The sequence below is a fragment of the Pteropus alecto genome, unplaced genomic scaffold (genome assembly GCF_000325575.1).
Source record: "Pteropus alecto unplaced genomic scaffold, ASM32557v1 scaffold103, whole genome shotgun sequence".
Lineage (NCBI taxonomy): Eukaryota > Metazoa > Chordata > Mammalia > Chiroptera > Pteropodidae > Pteropus > Pteropus alecto.
In genome coordinates, this window is record NW_006436288.1 from 13403287 (window position 1) to 13408117 (window position 4831).

At 35.8% G+C, this 4831-nt stretch overlaps 1 protein-coding gene across 1 annotated transcript in view; it reads right to left on the reverse strand.

Moving 5' to 3' along the window:
• Positions 1-517: 517 nt before the first annotated feature.
• DENND5B (DENN domain containing 5B) overlaps positions 518-4831 on the reverse strand; it is an 87610-nt gene continuing 83296 nt past the window's right edge. The window contains exon 22 of the mRNA XM_015590076.2: positions 518-4831. This exon is cut by the window's right edge and continues 528 nt beyond it. The gene's annotated coding sequence lies outside the window, so the exon portion shown is untranslated.

Here is a 4831-nt window from a genome sequence, read left to right on the forward strand (position 1 = left end):
TGTTATTATTATCTAAATACTTTATGTATTATACTTATCAGATTTATTGTGTAACTCCTTCCATTAAAATATAAATTCCATGAGAATAGGTATTTATTTGTATGTTTAAACCGCGGTATGCCCATAATCTAAAGTAATGCTTAACACATAGGAGATAATAAATCTTGGCCTTCTATTTTTACCATGGACTAAAAGGCTAGTTATTTTTCAGTGTCTTATTTAAGAAATTCTTCCCTTTCCCAAGTTCATAAATATATTCTATATTTTCTCCTAAAAATTATTTTACCTTTTAAACTTAGATTGTTAGGCCACCAAGAATTGATTTTTCTGTATGGTGTGAAGTAGGGTTCATTATTATTATTATTTTTTTTTTTTTTTTACCCCTTCTGCTGGATAACCAGTTGCCCAACAGGCTGTTACTACATAATGGTTTTGGCTTTCTCCCTCTACTTTCTGAATTCACTTGTGCTGTTAAATGCTCAGTATTAAGATTCTATAATAATGAAGCAAAACAAAGTATCAACCCCACAGTTTTATTTGTAAAGAATAAAGCATGAAAAGTCATATTTAAATGTACTCCAAAACCTGAAAAACCCATGTCAGTTTCTCTGATATGTATGCTAAAGTGCTTGATATCACAATACTCTTTAAATTTTATATTATGTTCAGATGAGGGGAAAAAATCCAGTTCTGATGCATTTTTGTTGACAATACAAAGAAAAAAAAACAATATAATTTAAATGCAGAAATGCTCATTTGTTAAAAAGATATACAGGGTACATTTATACATAGTTCAAATGTAACACAGAGGATTCTTTCCATATGTTTAACACCTTCATTTGATTGACAACAAGAACTCCTTATCATACCTCTCTACTGTCAACAAGATTTGGGTTTGGAATAAAGACGGAGCCACACACAAATACACTCAGATAATTGGATCAAGCTTGATTCCCTCTCCATAACCCAAAGATACCCTGGATTTTTTCAGATGAGGAGAAATTTTTTGATGATCTTTTTTCACTCTGGTATTAATTGCTCAATGTGATACTTTTCCAGAGCCAATCTTAATTTTGTCCTTGAGAGGACAATCAGCTCTAGTAAAATCTGAAAGGATGAGGTTTTCTTGTATTATTTTGATGACACTCCATCAACACCCTCTTCAAAAAGCTTAAACATCAGTTTGGTTCAAGAGATTTATAAGTGTATTTTAATAGGAACCAGGGACCTAGTAGTTTGTTATTCACTTCTGTTTCCTTTTAAGCTAAATGGTAATGTAACAAATACTTACATAAGAAACAGGAACTTCGAAAGACATAGATGAGTTGAAAATAGATTTACTTTATGAAAGTAGAGAACAGTTCAAGGCTCCATTCTCAATCAGAAGGTGTGTTAATACTGAAATATAAATAGCTAAGGTTCAGATTGTCCTTTCAACATGGTGAAAAGGATAGACTAGTTTTGTAAACCTCACAAATACTCACAGTTCTCAAAATAAAAATCTTCTGGAAAATCATAATTCTTAGCAAAAAAAGAAGATATTTCATTATTAAGAGTGACACTCTCAATGCTGTCAAATAAATATTTCCCTGGGGAATGTGAGGTCCTCATCTGTTGCCTCCTGTTTCAAAATATCTAGAGTTGTCAACATATACTACACACAAAATGTTATGTATAGACTCCACTCCTCTTTCACTTATATTTACATATAACAGTGCTTTATGCCAAAAAAGGAAATATAAGTAATTCAGTATTTTCCCTATATCATTCATATAGTGACCGTTCTTTAAAATGATTTTTTAAAGAGCCACGTTAAAGTAAATACCACAGGGTATTGACAAAAGGTACAAAAATGTGTGAAACATTTAAAATAAATTTTAGAGAGAAATCTCAAACTTTTGCAAGTTTTAGGTTACGTATACCAAATTCTTTACCCGCCCCGTGGGAAAGAGGATGGGAGGGCTTGGGAGGCCTTGCTTTTGTTTTCAGTAGCCTGTAGTCCCCCACCTAGAGTCTCACTTTATGCTACTCTACATTGAGTCTCTGTCGGTTTTAAGGCACTAATGAGCCTCGACCAGGGCACAGCTGTACGGTCTCACACATAATCCTAACACTGGTGTAATGCCACTGTGTCACAATGGTTGAGAGATTAGGACATTCGAAAAACACTTGGAAAAAAATGTTTCGAGAGGTAATACATTTGGCAATTTAATTTTAAAACAATTTCTTCTTAAGCCATTGTTATATGAAAATACTAATTATGGTTCTAGGCATTACTTTAAACTCATTTTGAGGGGAAAAAAGTCAATTACAAAATTGATTTTTATTTACTTTAGCTTTGAGGTGTGATTATAAAGCAATATACTAATTTTAAAAATTAACGTAGCAAAAAGGATACCTCTAAATGGGTACAGTCCTTCCAAAAGTCAGCTTGGAAGGCTATATATATTTATTCTAAGGATTCTGCAACTGTCCCGCTAAAAATATTTTGGTATTGGCTCAGAGACATAAGCCGCATAAGAACTAAGTCTTATTTCTTTAGAATTGTTTTTTATGTGACCCAAAATTCTGCTCAAGCATCCTTTTTATTCATCGATGTGGATCCTAAGGACTTTTTGTTGTTTCCAAATATTAAATTTCTTCTAAAGGCCAATATTTACCATCACTGGCAATATTCAAAAGAAAGGCCTTTCAAGCAGCTCACCAGGAAGTCCCCACATGTTTGAAGTGCTGGCTAGAATAAGTATATGGGCTCTCAAGGTGACTACTTTAAAAGGCCTAGTACTACAGAGGGTATGTCAGTTCTGATGTGATTCTTTCTTTTGAAATCAGTCACTTCACTGTTATAGTCATACTACAGAAAATGGGATGAGACTTTAGGTATAACTCTTTTTGGGTATTAGCTTTTAAAGTGATAGTTTCATTCACGGGCCCCCAAATCCAATTTTCTCCCAGTTTTTACAAAAGATGTAATTCTCAACAACTTGAGAACAATTTGTTAAAATGAATATTAATCCTTACAAATTATTATACATGAATATTAATCCTCATTTCCTATATGTATACGTGAATGAATAAAGATCCAAGGGTAGAAAGATTATTAATATGAATGCCTTCGAGATCAGTCTCATGCAGCCTGGTATAATAAAAAACACGAATTCTAGACTCTGTGTTGCCAATGACCAGCTGCAAGAGTAAGTACTTAATCTCTTTAATCCTTAAGTGTTCTCATCTATAAAATGAGAAGGCTGGACTAGATGACTCAATTCTAGTGTACTAACCTAAGTTATCTCTCTGGTTGCCCAGAGTATGTCAGAAGCATGGCCTCATGGAAAAGGTAATGAGAACCCTGGACTGGATTGTTCTATGGTCTTTGATCACTGAAACACAGTAAGAGCTTCTGGATGTTTCCCATAGACTTTCCATGTCCCTGCATAGCCATACTACAATAGACACACTTTATTTAGCCTCAGGCAAACAAATCTCTGGTCCACCAAGTCACCCAGAACCATCTCCTCAAACCCTTTCTATGGGTTTCTAAATACTTTAACTCATTTCCTCCTCAAGTACTAAGTCACATATCAAAAGGGGGTGTGCCTTGTCTGCCCTGGCAGAATACAGCAGTGGATAAAGGGAGTGAGGCACTTGTTTCATTAGTTTCTTCCTCTAGGAAATAATGGTAACGACACAGAGGGCTGAAGCCCGGGACCCTCAGACTGCACAAGGATCCTGAGAAGTTGTGGCTTTGCTTCTCATCCACAACTGGGAATAAAACCTGGAGCTCTGCTGAGGCAATTTCACTGCTAACAATGTGCAAATGCTTAATCAGAGTTACAGAGCCTACCGTAAGATGACTTAAGTAGCCAACACCACATTTAACTTCTTTATAAAATACCAAACTGAAAAGTTACTGACGATGTTTGGTCTTTCAAAACTGTTCCATCTTCTTTTGCTTCCACTTTGCCTGTCTGTGCTGTACTGGCTTTTACCTTCTCTGGGCCAGTTGTTTTACATTATTACCCCTTCTAACAAAGGAACATAAAGCTTGCCCTGAAACACCCAGAAAAGGTTCATTCTTTCTCTCTCCTTCTGTTATTTGCATTATCATGGTCAACAAATACTTTCACAAAAACATTCCAAGCCACACAGAGCTTCTTAGACATTCCTTCTATTTCCTGAGAGGGGGATGGGAATTGGGGGAGAGGAGGGGGTGATTTGAACCAAACAAAGACAGGGCTTATGGTTATCCTTAAGAGTTAAGGGACCACTGCAGAGTTTAGATGGTCAAAGAAAAAGTATAGAATCAAATGGCTGTTTTCAGTTGTTACGACTGAGGCCAACACTTTGAAATTCACATCTGCCCAAAGTACCTCAAATAACAGGAATAAAAATGCGAAGAATGAAGTTAGTCTAGGCTAATCTTTCCAGAGTGTAAAGAAGTTATAATCCCACAATTTAACACACTTCTCAGGGCTTTGTGTGTTCTCTTTCCAGTTCAGCCAAGCTCCTGGGGTTCAGTATTTAAAGTATTTGAAATATATCTTCATTTCGTGCTGACGAAAAAAATCCTCCAAAAGACTGGAAAAGTGACTCGATTCATATGTATGAAACCATTTGTAACTTAAAAGATACAAGTGAGGACTACCCCGTACAGTAGGTAAAGCTGTTTACATTCACAGTACAAAGGATCAGACGCCAGGATGGATGGCTACGACATGACGATGCATTCTGGATTCCTTTGTGATACTTGGAGGAAAAAAAAAGCCCGACTGGGTTGCACTATATTTACATGTTTACTGGCTTCTTCCTGACTAGCACCACTCCCCCCCCT